The 27,050-nt window shown below is 39.3% G+C and overlaps 1 protein-coding gene and 1 long non-coding RNA gene across 10 annotated transcripts in view; one reads left to right on the top strand and one right to left on the bottom strand.

Moving 5' to 3' along the window:
• The window catches only part of LOC119647532 (whirlin), a 406,732-nt gene that overhangs the window by 149,939 nt on the left and 229,743 nt on the right, over positions 1 to 27,050 (bottom strand). The gene's annotated exons all lie outside the window — the stretch shown is intronic.
• LOC119647533 overlaps positions 1 to 27,050 on the top strand; it is an 81,775-nt gene that overhangs the window by 31,985 nt on the left and 22,740 nt on the right. The window contains exon 2 of the long non-coding RNA XR_005248895.1: positions 3,798 to 3,850. This is a non-coding gene — a long non-coding RNA (uncharacterized LOC119647533). The remainder of the gene's footprint in view (positions 1 to 3,797; positions 3,851 to 27,050) is intronic.

The raw sequence follows: 27,050 nt of genomic DNA, 5'->3' as shown, positions 1-27,050 counted from the left end.
CGTGTGACGGACTGACAGGCAGACAGACAGGCAGTAAACCGATTTTAATAAAAAGGGTAAGAAAACCGATTAACGTATGAAATTACTAAGTGGAGGGAGCTATCGTGGAAAACAGAAGTTTTATAGAAGCATAACAAGAATGTAGCAGTATATACTAAGCTGCACATCCTGTCAATGCAAACAGGAGAATCTGATTTCTAACCAAATGAACGAAGGTCGGTAGAATAAATGTTTAAAATGTTTAATAGTCAATGTGCGTAGTTCCCGCCAACTGTAATCGATGGAAATCCTTAAAATAAAGTTCCTTAAAAATGACGATAAACTTAACAAGTGTCCCTTAACGCTCACAAAGGGATCAAATTGACATATAACAACTTTGCGCGAGTGATGAATTTCAGTTTTTTCTCCAAATAATTACACTACCAATATCCGATTGCTACATCCAGCTAATTCACATGATGACAATAGCAAGATAAAAAGGTCAATGAATCGAAAATGTCATAATATCCCTAGAAAGTAAATGACTAAGGACATTTAGGATGATCTCACATTGACCATAAAAGCGTGTCCGCCCAAGGAGACCTTTACTCCTACTCCAATGCAGTCATTATAGCGGTATAATTGTTACCTTTTTGCGATAAATTACCTGTCAACAAGCAGTGGCCAATTACAATTGCTACTCAACTTGTTTACTGGTATGTAGGTCAGATGCTGATTTAATTCTTTTAAATTGTGTCAGTCTGAAACAATCTTGGCATGTAGTAGACATAAGTCTCCTTCTATCTGTTACCGTCATATAGCAACAGAGAAAAGATGGAGCTTGCGAAGTGAACTTAGTTTCATGTTGATGGTAAAGCATTTTGTTACTACGAGTATTTCCAATATTTTCAGGAAAAAGTAAAAAATCAATATTTTCCCAGACCCCAAAACAATTTAGCTAAAATTCGTGACTTGCTCTCAAAACAAGTAAATAGTTTTTGTTGAAGAATTGATCAGAAGTTTTCGCACATGCTCTCTACGGACCTTTCATTTAATGCTTACGGCCTTTACGTTTGACTAAGCAGATTTCAAGAATTTCGAGCATTCCGAAATGACAAAATACTGATTAAATCCGTTAGATCAATGAAAAATATTGACAATGAAAGTATTCCTTCATATATCTGAAACATTATTCACCATTATCAGGTGGGATTTTGAGGAAAACATGATCGGGTATGCCATAAAATATGAGTTCTTGAAGTCCGCTCTGAAAAAAGAAAATTCGATAAAGGTTGAGTTTTCAACTTTATCGTTGGAGTTGGCGAAGGGTTTGCGGAGGAAGAAGGGTGAATACCCTCATCTTCAATCCCAATGGACGCTTGTGGCCATCACCTCCCCCTCTAGAAAAGTTACAGCTCTCAAAGTAAGATTTTTTTTATGTCATTATGGTGAAATTTGAATTTGCAATCTTACTCCCTGAGAGGATGGACGGAAAGAAGGAAGAGAAAGCTCCCATTCTCAAATACTGTTAAAGAATTGCGGTGCTACCCCCGCTTAAAAGATCATGACGCTTCAAGTTGAGACTATTTTCATGTCTTAATGGCAGAGCTTGATTCCTCGTGCCTGCAGGGGGAAAGAAAGATATGGTGGGAGAAGCAGGATGTCCTCTTTCTCAAACGCCATTGAAAAGTAACAGCGATGACCCCATTGTGACGTTTGATTTGTCAATCCGAGAGGGGAGGATGGGCTAGGGTGCGACCTCTCTGTAACCATCTTTGCATGTTGTGATCATTATTGCCTTATCAATTAGTTTATTAATGAAAGGAAAATAGTTCATTTTTCGGGGCACCGTAAGTTTTAGTGAGTAGATAGTAAACTCTACAGACGGCGATAAAAAGGTGGATCTTTTCTTCCTCTTATATGCCCTCTCTCTCTCACTGAAGGCGGTGTTGGCAAATCAAACTCCACCATGATGATATCGAAATCCCTCTTATTTGAACGCCATGGCTATTTAAAAAAGTTGACCTCCTCGTTGCCCTTCATAAACTCTTGAAAATTCAACCTTTACCAAAAGTTCTACACATTCATGTTTGTAGACAGTAAAGGCATTCGATAAAATATAACATGAAATCCAAGTATATAAATTGAGAAAAGTGCCCTCTAGGGAAATATATTGCATTTTCAAACACTTCCTTGCCCAACATATAATATTCTGAGTAAAAAATAAAACTCTTACTTTTTATCATCAGAAAGTACGAGCAGGAGGAGTTTTCGGCCCGGTGTGATACTTTATTTTTATTTCGGTCCTGCCTACAAACAGTAGCGTGACATCGTCCACATTTGCCGACTATGCAACAATCTAGAATACGCACCCCAAACCACAAATTGCAACAGAAATGCTTAACGTTCACCCCATGAGGATTAAGCACTGACTTACATACATACGTGAAGAGTAAAAATGAATGAAACCAAAAACTGTGAAATTGCCTTCACACTCAAGCGACAAACATGTAAACTCGTTACATTGTTTGGAGTTGTTTTTCCCACGAACCATTTCGATTGATGTTTGACATGGAAGTAACGTTCTTTGGAAATTGCAATTAACTCTTGGTAAAGGATATGTATTGGTTGGCTTCTTCACAGGAGTTTAATCAACAATTATAATATGGACTTTTACCCTTGAAAGCCCAACTTCTGAGATCGGCGAATATCCCGAAGATTGAGTTACTATATTCGGTCCAATTGAAGATAATGCTACGGCAAACAGTGCTGCATCGTATGTGATGAGGTTTGAAAACCTGGAGGACCTGGAAAGTTTAGTTATCAAGAGCGGTGCAATGGTTGAAAGCGTAGAGTGCCAGCCTTTCAATCTCGCTGCTCCGGTTTCGAATCCCAGTCGTCATGGGTGTCTATGTTCGTCTTGAGTTTGTTTGGCTGTTGTGAGTTTATCACTTCCATAGCGTTAAGTGTGGTGACAGTGAAACTGAAGCAGTGATCAAGAAACACTAAATAACTAAGGATGGAACTCCTAATACGGTAAATATGTGCAAATGATCTGAATAATTTAGCAAAAAAAATGTTAAATCTTCAGATTGAACTTGTGATGCGTGGAGAAAAATTCTTTGATTTTACTTAAATGAAGAGCGGATATCCTCTTCGGGGATTCAGATATAAGCTTTTATGGAAGAAACCTCCTACTTCATTGGTGAAGAAAAACGAAGTCTTAACAAAATCATTGCTTGCTCTCAATAATGTAAAGAAGATGAAATAACTGAATTGAATATAAAGATAACCAAAAGGACGTAAATGCCACATATCTTCAAATTTTTCACTGATGCTATCTCAAAGAGTACCGGGTCAAAAAAAAATCCCAGTTGCAACAGTGTGGTTCATTTAAATTGCCAGTTTCTGAGTTGAATTAGCATTTCGGCAATCCCGAGCAGGCTACCGAGGCTACCTTCTTTCAACACAGTTGAAAGCACCGAAAACGATATGAGGCTTTCGATTATTAACCAAGGTATAATGGTTTGAGGTGGGTATAATCTGGTTGGGTTCGTGGTTGAAAGTTTGTCGTTCGTTGTTATCGTTTCTACTGGTTCAACAAAAAATCTATGTTTATTTATTCTTTCCTCAGCACCTAGTGGGAAGTAAAACTTTTTTGGAGAAAGGTAAAACTACCTGTTTTTGGCAACCGTTTGTGCCACTGGTGGCACATACTCTTGCTCATCGCTTTTCTTGGTTTTCATAGCAAAAGTAGGATATGTAACTATAATCTTTTGCTTACATTTCCATTTATTGTACGTTTTTTTCATTTACAGATTTTCTGGGACTTTGTTACCAGTGACTATAAACTAATTGGAATTCGCCGGTCGTAAGTATCTGACATTTTGCACATTTTCAAAAATAAGTGGGGGAGGGGGAGCCTTTTTGCAACGTGTATAAGTATGAAGAAGTTTGGGTCTATCGTTAAACGCCTAATTGAAGAGGGCCACAATGGAATTAATGGGAATGAAGAAAATCAGCAGGTTAAAAAGCACTTGTAATCATTCCTTGTTTCTCTTATGACGGACCTTTGTGGGAAATTTCCTTCTGATTCATAACATGGAGCTTAAATTGATTCAGAAAACGGGGATCTGCTTAGGAAGTATTGATAAAATGTCCAACATGATAAATATGCCACTACTGAATTCCAGATTCGGATTAATTTAAGTTCCAAGTTCTAAGAAATAAATATGGAAACCTTGCACATTTTGAACGCATTGAGGTTTTACACTCAAATAAAACAAATAAAGTGGCATCCTTGCAACCTACACCCGAATAAAAAATTTGTCAATATTATGCATTCCCGGCACCTATATTAGAAAGACGGCGCGATGATTGAGGAGAAAGAGGGAGAGCCTTTATACGTCATTGGTCTGGGTGCAAATTCCAGTTGTCATGGTTGTTGATGATAACGAAACTGAAGCGCAGTCTCGTTGAAAATGGGAGAAAAACAATAACAACTGTGGATGAACTGAGGATGCCCTATAGTCTACGGTCTAATCAGTGGCACAGAAAACCTGCCAAATATCTCGACTAATTGTCTGAGGATCATAAAAAAAAAGGACCACCAAGAGGAATACTTTCAAGCACCAAAACTGAGTTCTTTGTTAAATCCTAGGACAACCTTGGTTCCTCTCACTAACTCTGAAATTGTAAAACTTTAAAACAGTAAATCTGCTAAATGCAAACCACACCTTCAACAACGTGGTCATGGTGTCATAATTGTCGTAGTGTCAGATCGCTACAATTCATGTGAAGAACTATTAAACAGAATTCTGTAAAAGTCCAGGCATCTGCGATCAATGAGGAACATCCTAGATTGATTAGCAAGCGACCACACAAGCGAACCAGCTCTTTAGCTGATTTACATTTATGGGTTCGGAACACTCACCCATATCTAAACAAACAAAAAACAATGCATAGGAAAGAGAGTAGATGGCCGCTTTTGGTCCTCTGCAGCCCCAACTTGCACTATAAATTGCAACTTTCAAATATCCAAATAACCATGAAATCCATCTAGCAACGAAAAAAGTAGACTACGAAATCCTGATCTATTTCAAGACAAATATATCCTTTAAAGAGTTGTTTTGTATTTTACCATCGATTGCCTATTGTGTGCCAAGGAGTTCAGAAGCCTCCTGGAGTTAGCTTTTGCTCCCATTGACTATCCCACAAACAGGGGTTTAAAAGGAATAGTTTTTGCTAGTTTTTCTTGTAAGATATGGGTTTGCTTTGACAATGCCTTGCCTTGACAAATTGAATGACAAAGATCTATTTGGCGAGGACTGTTAACACGCCGATGGTTTTTGATTTATTAAGTATGGATCGGAACCGATGATGCTGAAGACTTGGTTAGTTTCTGCATTAAAAGCATCTGAGTTTAACAAAATATTAATCACAATACAATTTTTCGACATTCATGTCCTTCAAGGTGTTCCCCCTGACCTACTACACACTTTTTATGATAGGAAGCCATAGTAAAAGTGGTGACGTGAGGGATGTAGTCATGGCGACAGATTTCCCTGGAGTAAATGAAAAGCGGCCGACATGACTTTGACATTGCTAAGGATCTGCCTTCCTTCTATTGGCCTCGTGGTTGCGTCAACCAGTGTTGGGCATATTTACGATGATTCCCTATGAATACGAATGCGAATATATTCGTATTCGAAAAAGTGAATATTTTGGTATTCGTATTCGCATTTGGAAATACAGATATTCACTCAGCAGAATTCGTACTTCTACTCGTAGAAACGAATACATTTGTATTCACTTTTGAACGTGTGAATACAGCCGCATTCGTATTCACTTGTGTAAAAACCAAAATATTCATTTTCCGAATACAAATATATTCGTATTCGTATTCAGAGAAAATTATCGTACGAATTTATTCGTAATCGTGTTCACGAATACAAATATGCCCAATACTGGTTTCAGTCTTCCGCAGTGATGACTAGAAATGGGTATTTAGGTCGTGCCCATATAGCCAATACATCACCAGTGATCACTATGTTCAGAACATTTGTCAATTGTCAGCAGCTTTGGTACCACTAAGGAGTTTCAGTAAATTTATTCGCCAATGCTCCCTTCGTCTATAAGTGACCTGATAGTTATTCGTGATTCTTATTCGTCGGAACGCCCCCCCCCCCCCTCCATAAAAAGTAGCCTTCTTTAAAGTGACTGTGTCAGCTTTTTCCTGTGAGTTCTAATTTCTTCACCAGCAAGTGCTTTTTAAAATGTTTTGTCTGTCTCAGAAATGCCTACATCTGTTGTCATGACTTTCGGTAGAAAGGCTGTAAATGTGAGTCCCCCTATATGCGGTGAATTACATTGTTCCACGTTGAACTTAGGGGGGGCCCCATACACCTAAAAGAGGGGTGCAACATTTTTTTCCGGCGAATGTAGCCATGTGGGACATCAAATTAAAGGTCTCGTACTTTTCAAACTAAATGTTAGTTTTGACACTGTTTAAAAAGGAGGGAGTGTGGTGATTCGAAAATGGCCAATTAGTTAAAGGAACCATTCTCATGCACATAGTATCTAGATCTCAATGTACTCTCCGTTGCGATATCTGCTTAAATAAAATTAATAATAACATATAAATATAGTTCGGAAATTTACTGCGAACCCCTTTTAAGTTCATCGCTGGTCCGTAAAATTTTGCAGTAATATTGCTCTTAGTCTGATGCATCATAGTGGGGAGAAATGGTGGAAATCCTACTATTATTAACATTAGTCATAGTGCCTCAAAGTTGCCTTTTTTCCGTCAAATTACTACTCCCTAAGAGATAAATTAAGAGATAAATTGAAACACAGAAACACATCGAATATCGGGTAGATTTTGAGTATATACAATATGAGCTATGCATAAATGGAACCATTGTGTACCTAAATTTCTTACATAAAAAATCAGCAAAACCTTTCATACCTGGGGAGCCAAAATTCTGGTTTCCGACTGGTTTAATTTTGCGGATTGTTTCTGCTTAAGAATCCCCAAGCTTAAAACAAAATTTGGTATATTGATGTTTGACGGCGAAGTGGCGCTGCGGTTGTGAAATTGAATATCGACTTTTTCTGGTCAATAAAGGTATTGGTCGAAAACTTTTGAATAGGTCTCGAAAAATTACGTCAGTATGGCGAAATTTCGTTGACCCATTGATAGCTTGTGTCGCAAAGCTGGTTGCACCGAAAACTTTAATAACTAACTTTGACTGGTTAGCCCTCGAAGGAACTATGAATCCGAATACAATCGTCTAAACGCTTCCACCTCCTCGAAACTTCATTAATAGGACATTCATTACACCGTGCGAAATATGGACAAATATTAAGCGAGATGTAACTCTAAATAATCAAAATATTGTAGGGTCTAAGGACCGAATCACAGCGTACGGCGATTAACTTCACAGCAGGCAATTCTTGACCCTCACAAACTTTAAATACAGGCAAAGCAAATTCTAGGCAGTTATGATTTAGGATGCCCTATATATGAAAGTTTGCCGTAGTTATCAGTCACCGCGGCAATGCTCTAGTTCGTAACTTTACCAAACTGTCGCATTATTTACAGATGTATCCATGTTTACTCATTATTGCAAGCACCTTCCAATAAAAATATTCCTTTACACCTTGGTCACTGATAAACAGAACTGCATTGCGACCCCTTAAAAAGTATCACTGAGGGTTTTTAATGGGCCAGTGTACCGTAGTAATTAATTCAAAAGGAAAGCGGCTGAAGGGTATTACCAGTATTACCTTCAATTCCAGCCGACAAGAACTAGTGGAGTAGTTTTCGAGTAATTTCAAAGGAAGATTGTCAAAGCAAATTCGTTATTTTATTGCTAGTATAGTTATACAGATATTATGAAGAAGCGTGCCAGAGTAAGTGCTGAAACATTCAACCCAACTTAAGAAGTCTTCTGGTTGCATATGCTTCCCTTAGTCTTGCGAGTCCTCTTGGCCATCAAGGAAGACTTGTATAAGTGTGAACTTCTTGTTGTAATCGCAACTTCCATAGACACCCAAGGCGCTTGCTACCTTCAACAGAAAGTGATTGTTATGCAAGTTACATCATTGAGGTCTGTGAGTATTAGTAATGAAAAAATCGGTCTGCAATAAAACACCGATTGCCCAGGTATGCTAGTGCTGTCTAAAGTCTTGGCGTAATCAATATAACAACTAAACAGATTCTTTTGATTTCTAATTGTTGGTCTTTACCGATTTCATAAGGAAAGAGGTGTTGCAAAAGGCACACCTAGACCTAAACGTGCAATACCTAGTTCCGATTCGGCAGCCTTTCTGCTTCTTGAATAGAATCTTGTTAGTCCAAATAAACACATCGGTGTTATGAATTTGTAGTTCTTGTTCTATCTGCAAATTCTTGTACAATGACCCTAAATTCCCAGCCTCAAAATTCGTGAAGTAAAGTAGGGTGTTCCTCTGGATGGACTAATGATCTGATTTGTACTGTGTGCCAATCGACAATTTATACTGGTGAATTTTTTGTGCCAGAAATCCTGCATCCAGTCTTGGCTAGTTTTGGCTCATCGCACTCCGTTACATATATTCGTAAAATTTATCCAGCGATAACAGCACAGCCGGTGCCTTCGGCAACAATTTGCTGCTCTCGTTACCTCTAAAGTCCACTTATGCTTCCGTTATTGATTAATGCCTATTCACTTGGACGTTCTGATGGGATTCGTTAAGCAAGGAATCGCATAGTTTTGGTACTCCCTACCCTTTATTTTTCACTCGTCTATATAAGACCATAGTGTTCAGCATTTCAAATGTTAATTATGAATATTGGAAAAATTAAAAAATGTTTTGAATGTTTATGAAAGTTAAGAGTTCAAGGAAAATGGAAATAAGGTGGATGTGTATAGAAAATGTATTTAAGGTATTCGTATTGGGGTTCACGTCACGAGTACTGAACCTATTTACCGCCTTGCAACGCGGTATTGTTGGGCCGCCGCTTCTGCTATCTTTACCTATTGGTCACCAACTTCCATACATGCTTCCTGATGACGGCCATAATGAATCGATATTTGTAAATAACTATATGCAATATCACGTGGATACCCACTGCAGCAAACAATCGACGAAGCTTTAATTCAACATCGCCGGTATTATGTTTTATGTGATCCTGTTATTGTGTTTCCGCATTAGCAGCGGATTAAACAGTAGTTCATTTGCTGAGTTCATTTCATCCGCTACCTATGAGAACCCTTGTAAAGTGGTCACCATAGATTGCAGCGAACTAATTACAGGAGGCGATTTACGCTTCTGGTTATTGTGGTTCCTAGCCGTCGAGCCGCCCCACGATTAAAGGTTTCGAAATTCTATTGTCCTTTTCAGGAGCTCGAGTCACTTAGCAAGTCAGATGATTTCGCTATATGTATTAGACCTTAAATTTTTTTTCTTCCCATTTTATGATGGTGTATATTATGCCTGACTGCCAGGTGTTATGAATGCTTCCTCTGTGAGTAATCTGCAAGATCACAAATCATGCGTTTTCCTTACCCCTCCCCTGAAACGCAACGATTACCTCCAATCATTCAAATTAAACCTACCCATTCCTTGATTTTTGAGAACCGAACTTGGGAACAGCTACGGCGGGATCCAATTATTATCATACACTTGCATATATCGAAGGATATTTCTGCGAAACTGCTTTTAGATCTGAATGGACCTACCCGGTCAATGTTTATCAACGTTTCAAAGTAAGGTATAGCTCTGCTCTCATGGTTTGCGAAAATCAACTATTGTGCACGCTCATGTGGAGGGGAAGTGACTGGAGGTTAACTTTCTGAAGATTTCAGCCATAATGGCTATGATGTCATCAATGTCTTAGCGGACTGCCAATAAAGTGAAAAAGTTAGAAACCCGTTGGAGTACCTAAGAGTTCATCGACAAAGAGCTAATATTCCTTTGACGATGTGCCGAGCTTTCCCTTGTTTGGTTTGCTGCTCAGGGTAGGAAGATTTCAGCAAATATGTTTTTGGATAGCTCTGTGCTATCATTATATTTTAAAGATCAAACTTACAAGCCTGCGAAACCCAACCTCTGAGTCATTTTAAAAAGCCTCTTTCGCTTGGATCTTTCAACTTTATTTGGTTAGATAATTTCAAAAGAAAACATTCTATCTAAAAAAAGACCGTGTCTATAATATCTTTAAAGCTATTCCAAATGCAACCTCAAACAAAGTGGTCTCAAGGCCAATAAAAATGCCCAAACAACATCTAAACAAGATTCTAAATTCGGAAGTTATGACTTATTTTGCCGCTGCTTCAAAGAACCACTTATTGACTGCTACCTTCAAAAATGGATTCGTCACCTTTTGGATTTGCTTTTTGCGTGCCAAATTTTAGAAAAACATAATTTTTTTGATTTTAATGAAGTCAGCAACCTTTAAAATTATTCAAATTATAAAATATATTAGCCAGTCGAATGACCCATCCAACCATTGTATTCAAGTCTCACACATCATTGAGTCTAAACTAATTTCGATTCATGGCGGCTTTAATTTTTTCCACCACACATGGTTTTTTCGTGTGTTTGAAGCGTCACCAATGACCGGTTACATTGACAAAAAATGCGATGGTCAAACCGACAATTTATACACATTCTAAACCCATATTTGTGTTCACCTCCATATTTCCCTCATTATTGGTGGACTATTGCTGATTCTAGCAACCACTTCATTAGCGCTAACCACCATTTGTGCCCACCACTCTTCTGTAGCGGTTACACGGGGGTGAATGAGCAAACGAGCGACAATGAGTGGTAGATTCTTCCTTTGGTTTATTGGTTTGTTTGCAATAAATACAAAGTCATCGCTAATCGAAATTGGTAGCGCATTGTCATTATTATGCACCAACTGGGCTTGTGTTTACAATTATTGTTATTATTTTAGCGCTCGGTAATGTCGCTGCCGCTGGTGTTATTAATGACAACAACTTTTACTCTTGAGTACGACCGGCGACCAGCGTTCACCATTGGAATTGTTGATGTTGTGATTACATGTTCATTGGGTAGACTAGTCCGTCCGCGAAATGACTAAGCATACTCGAATTGGTATTACTCTGGTTGGACAGCTTTTCCTTCCTAACATCGTCAGCGCTAGATAGATTGAAACTGAATCGTTGCTGTATGGTTTTATTAACGCTTATAAAGTGTAATGTATAGAAAGTAAAACTGAAGGCAGATAAAGTTTAAATAGTGAAAGGGACATTTGCTGAGTGGTGTTTTCAAGTGTTTTGCAAAATTTAATTTAGAAAGGTTCGAAACAGGAACTAGCGTTGTGGAGACTATTTTTATGATTGGGGTTCCACTTTTACTTTGGGTTACCTAAGAAAATTAGAGTTAGAGAATTAGGCTCTCCAGTAACAAATTTGGGGATTTTTGAGCTATAATTATCTGAAGAGAAAGATCAATTTGGAATAAACAACAATTACTCTAACTCTAATTTAACTAGAGCTTATCTGGAAAAGTTATTAACAGCAATATCCCTCAAGTTTCATAGTTTCCTACATCCCAATTCCCTTATCTTTTCTCACTTCCATCCTAATAAAATTAATGTCTTGGTTATTCATAATATTAGTTTCATTTCCAACTTTGAAACCAAAGCCTTAACCTTAAAATCTTCACCAATAAACCCAAAAAAATGAAAAAGATTCTCTTACATGCAAAAGGGGTGTACATTTTGTCCACTAATATAGTCATGTGGGGTATATCAAATGAAAGGCCTCAGTTAACTTTTTCCGAAACCGGTCTTAGTTTTGACATTTGCTGGAAACCAGGTGTCTAGGCTCCGAATCACCCTTTATACCGATATCTATTCAAATAAAGTTAAGAGCTTATTACCATAATTTTTAGTAATTGACAGGAAAACCCCCCTTAAATTCATACTAAAATAGAGCCTAATCCTACCAAGTTTCATAGAAATCGCGTTCTTCTATGCAAATTCAAACTTTGAATGTGAATATTCACACATAGTATATGCATATATTATGAGTACTTGGGGAGGGCTTGGTTTTCCTATTCTTTTTCTTTGACAAAGGAGGAAGCATATAATTTCATCTTAATTTCTTTTAACTGTCATTTAAGTGCTCGCAAAACAGAAAGTGGACTGTCTGTGCGAACAGGGCCTAGGCCTAGTTCGTGACGGCGATTAGGTTTGGATAATTCTACCTTGGTTATTGAAAAAAATCGCCAAACATTTCGGCAACATCGGACATGTTTGCAGAATGGTATACTTTTGCATGATTTGAACTAGACTGTGTAAGAATCACAGGACATCAAGGGAGGTCGTAAGGGATTTAGGCACAATACTTGTAGCAGACAATACTATGGGAACTGCAGCCACACTCTCAATATGCTAAATTTCTTTGATTTCTTGAGCCAGTAGTTCATAGTTCAATAATATGCTAGGAGCGATCTGTCTTGTCATGCCAGGCTTGTTATCCAGTATATGGCGAACAGTTAAATCTTGCTGGTCACATTACATGCCGTAAGCAGAACTATCGAATATTGCGTGCGGCTCATATTGGTAAACCAGATATTTTCTCGTGATCAGTCTATGTTTGTAAGCAAGGTTTTGATGAATCACCTTCTAGTATGTGCATTATAATGGCACCATCATAGTGCAGCCAGAAATCAGAAAGTCCAATTCTCTAACATCAAGCACATATTCTGTGCTCGTCATTCTCCACCTGCTCTTTCATGATGAAGTTTGTATGATCCCGGTGGCGACCACGTTGTCCCCAATGGCACACATAAATCCCCCCGTCTCACAAAAGAGCTTTACCCAGCCATCTGTTCGATAAATCCAAATCGATAAATGGCTGTCAGAGACAATTTACGTGTTTACCGTGAATAGCATACAAGGGACCCGCCTGCTCTTTGCTGTAAAAATAAGCATGTAGCGAGTCGGCCTGGCGACCATGTTGTGCCGCCACGTTAACTACGTCTCTGTATTGCATATCATGAGGGAAGCCCTCCCCTCCGCCCCTCGCTGGGCCTTTTCCGGATTGGTTTGCGCTCACGGAAATATTGGGAAAGCAATGGGCTTATTTTATTTTTCCCCGAGCTATATGTTTTTAGTGTCATTTTTACGCCTTGAAAGAATTCGTACAGTAGAGCATCCTTCAAATCATTAACTCAAGCAGAGAGAAGCAGAATACTTAGGTGGAGGTGCTGTCGAGGTCAATAATGCTATGTCGGGCATGTTTGTGATGAATGGCATGAATTTGACATTAGTCTAATCCAAATTCTATTAGAATATCACGGCTGCTTTCGCAACATACTACTAAGGTGGTCAGGAGTACCAGTATACAGCTTGATGTCATCAAAATATGTCAAGTGTTTCAGCTGAGATTTTGCATGCAGGCCATACTTTATTGCGAAACCATGCCTGGAAACCTGCTTCTCGGACAGAATGACAGTATCGAGGTGCGCGTTGACCCTTCCCATAATAGTAGACTTTATCAACTTTCAGAATATTTGCAAGCAAATAATGTAATGTAAGTCTTATGTCTTCGGGATTCTGCACCCGTTTCTTTTTAAGGAAAAGTTTGGCAGTTTCCGCTGTGAGGAAGGAAGGAAATTCCTCAAGCTGACTAATGACCTAGTTTAAACTATGTAACAATCTATCATGTATATTAGCGAACTTTTTGACCAGTTCTAACTTTTTGGGCTGTTTATGGGTCGTCGCAGTTCTTTTTCGGTAACGTCCACAAAATTCATGACCAGCATAATGGCAACGCATCTGCCTTTGGCGGTAATCCACTCAGTGTGCTCAGCATGCTGGCCAAATAACCTTCAAAGTCTACCCCAAAATTACTTTACTCCGTTACCGAAAATTGCCTTGTCTGGACGCTCGGTTGGGATTCAAAATTCCGCCTTTGCCTCGCATACGTTGCATTCTGAAAACTTCTGAGGGATTTTTCGTTGTAACGTCCCAACCGACTGCATACGACAGAAAGTTTCTGATTTTGTGTGTCCAGGATTGCAATTATGGATATCCCACTGGGGATGACAGAGTTCCCGTAAATCCTCTACACTTTATTTCTTACCCATTTGCTGGCATTGCCACTGCTGATGTGAGGCGGTCTACTGAACTGGAGGATGTTGATGTAGTTGATATAGGAGGGTCAAGGCTGGAAGCCAGCTCGCATTCTGATGATCAAGTCTTCGAGGAATCACTTAAATAGTCCTCTAATTATCACTTTTTGTAAAGACGATACATAAGGCTTTTTAGAAACTCATTTTCGCTTTAATTGCGATATTTTTTTTAGCTTACCTGTTTGAAATTGTGGAACCTCATTCAGGCAGTGGTATCGCATGGCAAAGAAGGGTAGGTGTACAAAATGCTCCCTTATAGTATATGCAACCCGAAAATCTTAAATATCATGACCATATTCCTAGTTTCCTAGGCTCTGTACTAGGCCTTCTTTTGTAGAATATAATGTATAATGGAGTGTTTGTAGCTTCCATCCATGCAGAGGCTACGATTGTGGATTTTTTGAATGATTTGACTGCGGTTGTTCCAGCAAGATGATATGGAAGTCTACAGAGCGGAGACGAAATTCTGCAATGGAAAGGGTTGGTCCAGCCCCCGCGGATAAAAAAACGCCGCAAAGGCGAAGGTCAGCAAACATAAGATCAGCTCAAAGCCTGTGATGATGATTAACGTCGAATTAAGCTTTAGGGAGCCTCCACGGCATTAGAAATTGCTGAATATTGGAAGGCAGTCGGAGATTGTTATACATATATTGAGTGATGAGATAGATTCTCCTATCTGCATCGCTTTTGTGGGTGGAGACAGAAACGGGTTGGTTCAGCTTACCGTCTGATAACTCTAATAGTCCTCTAAAAGTGTACCGCTATTAGAATCATATTGGATGAAGTAGTGCTGCTAGTGGTTGTATGAACCCAGTCGATCTTTTCGCGCGACAAATGAATGTACTGTACCATGCAGGGCGTATCGATTGACGGTATTATGCACCAATATGGCGAGAACATTCGCATGATCATTGCCAATGCAGCTTGGACGAGTTCCCAGACATATAAGCTCATTCTCAGCATTAAATAATGGCTAGAGTGGAGACATGGGGCGACCAGCCACCTTATTGTCCATTTCCTCACAGGAGACGGTGGTTGTTACAACCAGTTTGGACTAGTTGATTACTAAATTTCTTCGGCGCTTCACAATCGAGAGAGGGTATATGAAACGAGCATGAGTCCGAAGAGTATAGGCGAATAGATGCTGAAATCGGAGCGGAATTGATTTGCATTGGGCTCCGCAATCGTAAAAGCACAGTATGAGCTGCTGAAGGAGGTAAAGAGGCAAAAAGTCTAAATTGCAGAAGCATTAAGTCCTCAAAGCAAATCAGCTCTGTAAGGGGCCAGGAAAACAACGGCGATAGACATTAATTATATTCTGGGGACCTTATAAAATGAGGCGACCAAAATACTAGAAATGCCATCTACAATTTGGCCGCCTGAATGGTCAAAAACTGTGGATTGATACAAGAAAGGGTGTTTTGCCCTATACACAGGAAAGGGAATAAACTGCATTGAGACAATTATAGGCGCATACACTTTGCCAGAGTATATGCCAGGAAAATGATTGAGAAGTTTCAGGTTAGATTCTGATCTAGTCGATCAGCAATCGGCCAGCTTTTTACGGTCAAGCAAGTATTGGGTAAGTGCTGGGAATTTAATGTTGATAATCATTAAAAATTCGCGGATTATAATATTATAATATAATATACTGTACAAAATAATGATAGTTTTGAGAATCTCAGAGATGACGGATTAGGTACAACTGAATACTGTTGTACTGAATATTTCACTAGCCAGAAGCTTCCACAGTATTCAAATTCCGAAGTGCCAACGCATCGATTTAGATGGTAGAACATTCATTATTATATCATCGAAGTGTTGAGCTGATCTTTATGGAAATGATTCGGCAGAATTGTTAGGAACAGGACACCAAGCGCCGAAGTAAAACTCGTCAAGGTATTGTTTGTCTAGCTTAAGTTGCGCAAGTAGTTCTGGGGGAATGCATTCGTCGGCCACCCTGGGATAGCAGATTTCACTGTATGACATAACCCGCAATTCAAATCGTTCGACGTTTTCCGTGTTGTTGCTATTACTGCAAATACGAACAATGTAATCACAAGTTAGACTGAAAACCTTAGTTCTGTTGGTATATACATTCAGTCTGACTCTGCTTTCATTCTTCTCCAAATTCAGAGTCATTTGGGTAGGACCGAGTTATGGGTGAGACAGCAAGCAGTTGTGATAGGCTTAATCGAGAGCAATTCCTTCAAGTCATCTAGCCAAGGCAGCATGAAGGACGTTATACTTAACGAGAAGGAGGAGCACCGGTCACGCATTGCTTCAATTCTTCTCAGATGTTAACTCAATGCAGCAAGTCACATTGTGTACTATCATATGCCACTCTGATAATGGGTATAAGTTTTTCGGAATGGCCCTCCTGCCTAAACATTCCAGACGCATCCTCTGCTCATATTGCCGAAAGTTTTCTGAGATTCAATTTCGAACAGGTGGGCCGGTAATATAGACTCGGCACTCTATAATCCGAAGGGTGGTAATGTGATCGGTACAGGAGGGTCCAGAGTGGAAACCAGGCCGCTTTCTGTCGATTCAGCTTTTAGTTAATAACTACGCGACAGCACGAAGCACACAAATGCGCCTCCAGTTGTCATATTGAAGATCATCTTAGCGATCACCCTTTTTTCCCCCTAACTGGTGAACATCTCAGGTTCTCAGGATTTACGCATGCGTGCATGTAACAGTTTTGCAGAGACTGCGGGGGACTGCTGGCAAAAATTCCGGAAAAGGAGAATGGTTTTACTTAATTTGAATGCGTTAATGACGTAGATAATACCACTTCTGCTTAGACGAGTAATATCCTTATATTGCGGTTGCGGTATAATGCATATTATCTAAAAGAGGTGAAACTTCACCGGATGTTATACGACTTAGAATTGTAGTGATGCGCTTCCTTCAGCTCTTCAGCTATTCATTATTGTGGTTGAGAAATCTACTTTTAGCGTCATTCACAAGACCTTCGAAAAGCTTATGGCCACCTGAAAGCTCTTCCGTGATGCCATATGCGATCTCGAAATCGCTATAATTTTAGCACCTTCTGCTCTCCTTATTAACACAATGGTAATGTTCCTTTTGTCCCGATGTACACTACCCTACAGTTCTCATACTTTTTCTCGGTAGCGGAGCTCTAGCGTATGACGCTCACTGCTGCTCACAACCAAAAACAGAGGTCTCAGCTCCTTATGTCCGTTGGTCCACCACCCCCTTTGGCGCAGTCAGCCAGGCATTGTAAAGTCACAAAAGATGCTCTTCAATATTCTTGGCCGATTAGAGATTGTATAATTTGCGTAGCAGGAAAATTTTCTCACTGCCAGATCCGGTCCGTTGCCTATGCAAGAAGATGCGATAACCATCTGATGAGGCTGATATCAGCACCTCTTTTGTTAATCATAAGCCAATCCCTAAATTTACTGCTGATGACATTTTCAAATTTACTCGCATAGATTGGAAATTATTGTGTAAGACTCTATCAATTACCAATATTACGCTCCTGTCTTTTAATATGTTCAACTCTTTTCAAAATCTAAACATTTCAAAGACTGTATTTTCGTATTGAAATGCATTAGATCCAATACGCCCAATTCACTTCACCTCAACCAAAATTACAATGACATGCTTCCGGATTTTAAACACGGAAAGTTAAGTTACCTTCAAGTAACCTTTGATTATGCCATTGCCTCCCGGGTATGTATTATAATATTTCAACTCAGTTGCTTTTTCACATCTAAAATCAATTCCCCAGCGAAGGTATTGGTGCAGTTGATTTCCGACTCGATTATATTCAATGAACTCAACTTTTACAACAGGTTCCATGGCGGCTCTTTCGGAATGAAAAAGAGTCGAAAATGTTCTGTACATTTCTTTTTTGTTTGTCTCTTCCTGAAATCACCGGTACAGGTATCATTAATCGAATACTCACGATTTTCGTGTTACAGATACTTGATTGGTGGTATAACAACCATGTGCTTGTAACGAACGAAATTGTCCGGTATAATGCTTCAAAGGAAGCGCAAGAGATGGAGGTAGGTTTTTCTCCGGCATTCTGTGAAAATTATCGCTTTTCTCTGGTTGTTCTTTCACCTTTCATCTTTTTCTTTTCCCAATCACTTTAGTTAGATATCTTTGTATGGCCATCGGTTTCTTGTACAATGGTCGATGAAGATATCTGTGGTATGCATGTCTGAACCAATCGCCCGGCTCTTGGATGGATACAAGTGGCTAAGGTACTGGCTTAGTGGCCGACATGCCAAAAGACGTTGTGGTGCAGTTCATGGTAAGGTGTGCTACTTCTTTAAAGATATCTTCAGATGGGCATGAGGTTTGTTAACGGTATTTTGCCCTAGTACATTGCTTATCGTTTTGCCATGTTCTTCGTTAGAGCGTAAGTCGCGGCACGCTTCTGTGAGCTAAGGTAATGGTTGATTAGATGAAGATTTTCATGATAGCTTTTGATGAATTTGCGGTAATTCATCATGGATAGAAGTGGATGCGTAATCGCTGCCTGCTTGTAATATCAATAAACCATAATTGATTTGTCCGTAGACTGCGCACTCTATCCCGGATCGGCGGTTAAGGAATTCGCATTTGTAGTTATTTTCCCGGGGTCAGCTCAACGTTCCCACTTATCTTACCTGTAATCTTCTACATGTATTTTATCTTCACCTTTAATCCCACGATCTTTCCCTGCGGATTAATCCAACAATTTTTTACGTAAAGACTGCATTAATGAAAGGAAGGTCTTATTTGCTTCGTCAGATCATCATCTCCTCCATTAGCAGACGCTAAGTATCAACTCATATTTGCCCTACTTTAAATCATCCACGAATGATGCAGTGATAGTGATTCAATAGCGCTAAACCCCCTTGGGCCGAAAAGAATTAAAATCAAATTATTATGTAAATTATGAGTGAGCGCATTAAGCTCATTGTTGTAGTCTAGGAACTATCTGATTTCTTGCAAGCAGTTTTTAAGCTTCTTACATTTTTTTCAATGTTAGTAGGTCGTTTCAGAGAAAATAATTCAATTCATGGCAACCCAATTTAAAAAGCAATTATCATGTAATTGTAAATGGGGACGAATTCATTTGAGGAGAGGACGTGATTTATTAGAGGTTTATGGTTTGATGGGCGTTTGCAATTAGGAAAAATGTTTGGAAGATAGTTTATGAGAAGAACAGAATTTCGAGATAAATTCTGTTCACTACTATAAGTGGGTCATCAAAATGAACTTTCTAAGGTATTGATTTATCGGTGCGGTGAGGGACTAAGTGTAAGACAATAATTGGTAATTAGGTTCTTCGGCAGAGATACAAAAATGTGTTGAGAATTGGAAAAATTACTTTCTTGATGAATCCAAAATCTTTAGACATTGTGAATGGAGAAATTGCTCATATATCTACGAATATAATATAGGCGAAGATAAGGCACGATGATTTGCACATTGTTCCAAGCCAAATCCATTCAAGTGTATGCTCTAGAGTGATGGAGATGACGAAATTCGAGTTAGGCATGAAAGTTCTCAAGTTTCATCAATAGTAACTTCGTGGAGAGAATGCATTATATTCCTTGGGTGTACAACACTTTTTCAATAATACATGGCACTTGAAAAGAAGCGGGAATGGATACAAATATAAGATACAACGATTTTTGTAGACAGTCCTTATATTCATTTCCGGGAAATAAATAGGTAACATAATCTAGCCTAGTCAAGTCAAGAACCGACAGAAATATGCTACAACTGCCACCAAGGTTTTCCGAGAAGCTTGCACTCTTCCTCCACTGTTCTGGTAAATTGGCTTCCATTGCATGGCATACCCGTTCTTCTTTAAAGTGTGACCTGTCCACCACCACTTCCGCTTTATGATCCGCACGTCCCCGACTATTCCAGGCCAGAAATCCTCGGTGAAACGCAAATCCTGAGCCATTTGGCCAAGGTCCGTGACTCGATGGAAGAGCAACCAGATGTCACCAGCTTCACTTCGCTGTGTGGGGAGAAATGACATAGCTCATTGCACCCTCTTCCCCTCTTACGTGTTCCATCCGAGGTAGCATGGAGGACGATAGCGAGAAGTAGAAAAAATTCTCGGTAACAAAATGGAACCCCGGTGGGCTGGACTTTGGGCTTTAAATTGCCTTCATGCACTGCGTGACTTTTTACTTCGTCATATGTCGTTCTGATAATAGCTATTAGTTCCTCCATAACTTTCCAGATAAACTTCCTGTTTACGCTATGGAAATCTTTCTAGGAATCAATTGCAATTGCGGTGGAGCATTCAACTCTCCGGAAACCTGCTCTTTGTTCATCAAAATTGCAAGTTGTGACAGCAAAGCAAACAAACACTCTTCCAGCTGGCGCATTCAAGACAGTTGTTCTTCTTCGGAATTTTAACTATCATCCTCTTCTCCCACTCATTGGGAAAGATATTAAATTCCCATCAGTTACAAATAAGTTGAAGTAAACCTGCAAAAACTGCAGGGAAAGTTTTGTAGGAATACCATCCAAACCGATAAATTTACCACGTTTGAGTACATGGATAGCAAAGATTTTGTTTAGAGGAGCAGTGCATGTCTTCATTGTTACGGTGGCTTACTATAATATATTGCCTACAAATTCGCCGGATGTCATACGATTCAGGGTCATGGTGAAGTGCTCCTTCCCCTCCAGCTACTCAGAATGGGAAGTTTACCGATAACGTCCCTCAAAGACACAAAGGCAAGCTCATTCGAAGCGATATACGATGGTAAAATTGGTATTTGCAACATATTCTGCTTCCCTTATCAACGCAACAGTGTTGCATTTCTTGTACTTTTCCATGGTCACGGAGCTCCATCTACCTAGTACCCATCAACAGCGCTCTTAGGTCGTTATGTTTGTCAGTTCAGCTTCACTTTTCCGTAGTCAATCATGTTTGCAGACGTCCTTTTGGGAGATGATCCACAACTTCATCTTCATCATGAATGAAGGCACTTTTCATGCGATTATCAATATTCTCGGGCGGGTTATTTAAAGTTCTTTTCGTTTGTGCTGCAGGGTGGATTACGGAAGTATTGGTTCGAGAGGCTAAGGCTCCGCACCCCTGTGAAGAGATGCAATAGCACTATAAAAACGAAAGTAAGCAACAATCATATGATGGTCCCTTCCAATCCAGCCATCCTATTTTATCCACCTGAATGTACTACTGATCGTGATATGGTCAATATGTTTAGATGTTCGTAACTGGCAGCCGAAACCCAAGTGTCTAGCTCATATCGTTGGGATTCCGCATGAAGTTGGGGGAAACAAACATTCTGGGGCCTTCGATACCATCGTTAGAGAGCGAAGGCACGTTGTAGAAACCAATCGTTTACCATAGCCTTGAGATCACTCTCTATCTGAGGCGATTGTCTGCATTGCAATTGAGATGGAACGATTCTGACATTGAATGCGTAAGAAAAAAGTTAAATTTTTGGTAGTTCTTGACGTAAGGTTTGGAGACGAAGGAAATTTTTTTAGAATTAACATAGTTGCTGCTCCAGCCAACATTGACGGTTATTTACTGGTAGAAGATTACAAGTTCGATTAAGCAGCGGAGAGACATTAATGGAGCGATATATAAGCTGGTGAAACATGAATAACCCCGAAGCGGGCTTTCAGTGCTTGAGTATTTCGGCTCCTTGTGAGTAGTCATTGAATTTTATTTCTTTCGCTCTGCCTTCTTGTCAAGATCTCTCACCAGTGTATATCTTTTTTCCTCTACATTCGTGAGGTCAGTAATCCTTATGATCCTCCAACAAAGGCAGAGAAAGGGAGAAGAATGAAATAAAGGAATGCCCCATGAAATGTTACTGTTTTTAGTTTCCACGTTGCAATGAGTCGTGAATGGAGAAGATTGATCAGACGATCTAAGTTGACTTTCATTATTTCATTACAAGTTAGGAGCAAAGAAAACGAAGCTTGAAATAGAGGACAAAAGGAGAAAAGTCTATTGGGATTTTGTGTGCTCCCTTATGGTGCAAGAATTACCTTTGGACACTCGACGGGTGTCTGATATCTACGAACAACGACGATTCGATAAGAACTTCGACCAGTGTACGTAAATTGAAATTACACACTCGGGTCTTTTTGTAAGCCGTAATTGGTTAATTTGTTGATTGTTTACTTAATAAAGTTAATTAAGTGAGAGAATAAAGCATTTGTAGTAGTCTAGACAACAAAGAGACAAAGACCACCCTCGACCACAAACAGAGTGTTTTAGAGGCTTTCCCTGGCGGAATCTAGAAGTGCTACAACCAAGGAAATCGACCAGACGATTTTTGATAAGTACTTATAAAAGTTATATCAACGAACATTAGTTAAATTTAACATATCCCTAATGTTAATATAAGAGACTCGTAAGAATACAAAGTGAGACTCCTTTAGATCATACTTCGAGGAGGTAAAAGCTGAAAGATAGATTTCAAGGCTGTGCAAGGAAAAGGGATGAATCTGCCAGAAAACCGAGTGGAAATTTTGCAACTTCTGGAGTTGAATCATCTTCAGGAAATATCGCAGAGGGTTAAAAAAGTCCTCATACTGAAGCCTAGGAAAGGCAACTGTCCGAACCCAAAGAACTAACGACACATCAGTTTAACCCTTCGTTGAAATATTTAGAGAGACCGGTTGAACATCGCATTGGTGGAAAGGCTTACAAGCGTGGAAAGTGTGCTAGCTATTGGTCGGGATATCGAAACGGTATGTAGAAATATGCAAAGCGTTAAACGGTACTAAATTTGGTACCTTTGATACAAAAGGTTGCTTGAAACCCTTCAACTGTCGGAAAAAGTGAAATATCTTGGAGTAACTCTAGATGAGAAGTTTCTTTGGAGCAAACATGTAGAGGTAAAGATGAAGGGAACTCTCGCAGCTTATGGGCTAAACAGGCAAACCCTTGCTTTGACGTAGGAACCTAGGGCTTATGTGGTAATGTGGATGTTTGAGGATGTTTTCTTATGCATTCGTAGTCTTGCGACTCAAGATGAAAGCAGAGAATTTTCACTGTAAACTAACCTCACCAAGAACTATAGGGTGTGCCATCTCTTATGTCGTTATGAAAACATCGAGTATTCAAAAAAAAATGATTTCTATATGTGAGGTACTTTTATTAAATTTGGTTGCTTAAAACTTATTTGTAATAGTTTTTAAATACTACATCGATCAAGCGGCCGCCTTTATTGGCCAAAGCAAAATGTGACCTTTTTGTTGCGTTTTCCATTACCTTTACGAGTATTTCGGGTGGTATAGCGGAGATTTCAGCACAAATCTTTGCATTGAGCTCTCCAATGGTCTGAGGGTTGTCGCGTACACTTTGCTATTTAAATAATTCCACAAAAAGAGAACCGGAGGTGTTCAATCTGGAGGCCTGGGTGGCCAATCAATGTCCCTTCTTTTTGACATCAGTCGCCCAGGGAATTTTTATTGCAGAAACTATATTATTTGATTTGTACTGTGGCATTGCGTACTATCTTGTTGAAATCAGTAACCATCAAGACCTTTTTTACGCATCTGGGGCAGACATAATGAGCCGATATCGATTTCCATTGACTGCTTCGTTTTCTTTGAAAGCGCTGATCCAATGAGGGTTTTCGCTCAAACGCCGAGTCAAATAGTCACTTTTCAATCATGCATTGGCGTTTCGTAGGTTTGTTATGGATTCATCCAAATGCGTCAGTTTTGCTTATTAATATCGCCAGAGAGTGTAAAATAGGCCTGGCCGGTCATCCAAACTTTGATCCAAAATCAGTTTCAGTCAATTGTTCGAGCGACTGGTTGGCTGTATTTCAACCAACGTGGACGGTTTGTCGGCTATATTGGTTCTGCTAACTGCACTTTACATTTTTACATGGAAGCAAATGCAAATCATCCTTCCAACTGCGCCACGAATGGTTCCACTAACTCCAAAATACTGAGCTCCGTGAGGTTACGACACTTTTGGGTTCTGGGGAACGTTCTCCCTGATCGCTTCAACCGGTTGACTGGAACGCCGTAGTCATTGATAAACGATATGTTGACGACCTCACACTATCTCGTACTCAACAAATTCGAAACCAAATGACGGATAGTATTGTTAGACGGTGCCTATTGGCCACGACATTTTCGACGATATACAAGTTGAATTAACACAACTTAACGACTTTCATTTTTCAATTTCAATTTTCAATGTACATTGTCACTATTTAGGCGTATTGTTTCGGCGTAAAATGTTCCATGGTTAAAATTGTACTGGAATGGCGTTTCCAAAATACGTGCAACCAAATCAATTGATTGGTGAATATCAAAGTTATTCGATATTTTTATACCGACTTAACACCCTGTATATTCGTGGGTGCTCCCGATGGCATGAGCTGTAGATGTTTACTCAATTATTATTCAATTTATAGCCCTTGACTACATAGATTCACAGTAGTACAATGACAGCAATTCATACACTAATTTGTTGAGGTCTATGTAGAAACAACGGATGCTAAGGGCATAGATCATTAGAAGAGTTATTGGGAGAACTGAATTGGATCTCAATACATCTGTTTGGTAGAAGATATGCTATTATTCTCAAAAGTAGATGAAACCAGGATGAACCATAAGAATGGGTGGCAGGATATACTGAGGTCTTCTACACCGATAGTTCAAAGCTAGAATGGGGTCCAGGAGCTGGAATTTACATTTCGCAACGGTCTTTCAGGCTAAAGGATATGTAATCCTAAGAGCAGTAACCCGGGTGATTGACGAACAATTGAAGACAGGAGACGCATCGTAATCTACAGAGATAGTCAAACTGCATTCAGGTCATTTAACAGGCTTTTATAGCAATCATCTATAAAATCGTGCAAAATTGTAAAAATCGTTTGAACTCTATATCGTTGATTCAAAACGGTGTGTACCATCTCTGTGGTGTAGATGGAAATGAAATCTCGGATGCTTTAAAAAGAGGCTTCAATTTGTCCTTTGGTGGGACGAAAACCAATAATTTGAATGTCAGTAGCATTGACTAATGATGCCATCAAAAACCGGGAAAAGCTTCCAATAAGCACAAATGACAGAATCTACACATAAATGCTGCCAAACACACCAAATTCCCGTCAATACATCCATACTGTAAAGTTTATGCTGCCAAAAAGCTGGGAAACTTGCAGACGTATGGTGGACATTCTGACTGGCCATAGTTCACTATTTGGGCATATGTTCGGAATAAGTACACTTCCTGTAACTAGGAAGTGGAACCCGCGAAATATGTTCTTTGTGAATACATCTAAAGGCAATAATGGAGTAGACAATGGCCGCCTTTGGATACTTCAGACATTCGATTCTTGGTACTGATGTGCTCCAACTGCGGTACTGAACGGGTCTGGAATATGTCATTAGAGAAGGGAGTCGAGTACAATGGAACACCACGGTCCGACAGTTTGGATATTATACCTCTTCCTCACCTCATTGACACACTCACATGGTTTTATCGGTAAAGGAATCAACTGAAAAATACGAGTGACAATAAGAGAGACTGACAGAATATGGCTCATGAAGGAGTGAACAGAGGATTCTTTTATCTAGCGTGGTTCAAGGTCAAGTCAAGTTTGGAAAAGATTAGTTATCAGTGTAATTTCGCCCTTACGTTTAGATTTACATCTTTTTCGTCTAGGAATTGCTGCTTTGAGAATTTCTGTTCGTTCGTTTTGAACATGTAGTTACCCATAGAGCATGCTGGACTGTCGCGAAAAGGACTTTAAAGAATTCACTGGAGGCTGAACAGGGTTTCTTTTGTGTAAAATTTACAGCAAAACTGAGAAGCTTGATGTCAGGGTAAAGAATCATAATAAAGCTTGAATTTATGCATGAGTTTTTGTTTTCTCCGAGAGATGCTCATTATCTTACCAGTTTTTGGGTCTGCCACCGTCGGTTCCATCGTAGCACAATCTATCTGGCTTAAATCGATGGCGCACGGGGTTTCGCAAGTTACTTTTGGCTACTAAAAACATGAGAGGTACGAATAGCAGCTGCATTTTAGAAATGCTCTAAAACTGCATGGCCGTTTTTTACAAACTTTTTGGTTTATACCATATTGTGATTTGTTTGTTTCGATGTTGAAGAAAGTCAAATGTGCAGTCCTGATTAAGATTTTTGTCACTTCGATTTGATTACATTTAAAAAAAATGAAAACTACACGTGCCGATATCAGAGGAGCTCAATTTCTGAGGAAGTTGTATAATATCGAAACAAATTGCAGTACTACCGCTGCGTTATGCAAGTGCAGGCACAAACAATGCTGCATAATTTGTACCTAATCGTGTTACATAAAAGATGGACAGGTGATCTTTCCAACTTATTAATTGCCAGTTTATGTAATTCGATGCTGTTATGGTTTACCTTTAATGATCTGTGTTCAGCTGCTTTTTTACTTCGAGGGCAGTGTACGTAAGTAATGCCCGTTTGATCTTCTGTAACTTACTGATCAATCTTCGGCTGCCACTAGCGACTATCTGACAATATTCGTCTTAGGCCTCCACCTTCGAACTTGATCCGAGTTTTTTTCAAAAGTTTAAATATAATACAACTCATCATTTGCAATTCAATCTTTATGCTGAATAAAAGGTTAATATAAACTATCTCTTTTAGTTTTGTGGTACTTGTGGTTGGGCTCATTTAAAAACGAAGCCATAGGTAATAAATGCAAGTGCCTACTCTGGAAAAACCTCATCCACTGCTTTGATGAAATATCTGTTTAATGCTAATCTTTCTTGCCTACTTAGCTTTTTTCTCTGCCTCAATATTGCCCATTGCCCACAAAAGAAAGAAACGCATCCATTTCTCTTTTTGTTTGGTTCAACACTTGGTGGTTTTCTTATTAGCACCTGTTCATTGTTGTTTGATGCGATTTCGTTCGAGGCTAGATT

Source organism: Hermetia illucens, chromosome 2 (genome assembly GCF_905115235.1).
Source record: "Hermetia illucens chromosome 2, iHerIll2.2.curated.20191125, whole genome shotgun sequence".
NCBI classification, from domain to species: domain Eukaryota; kingdom Metazoa; phylum Arthropoda; class Insecta; order Diptera; family Stratiomyidae; genus Hermetia; species Hermetia illucens.
This window is presented reverse-complemented; position numbering and strand designations above follow the sequence as displayed.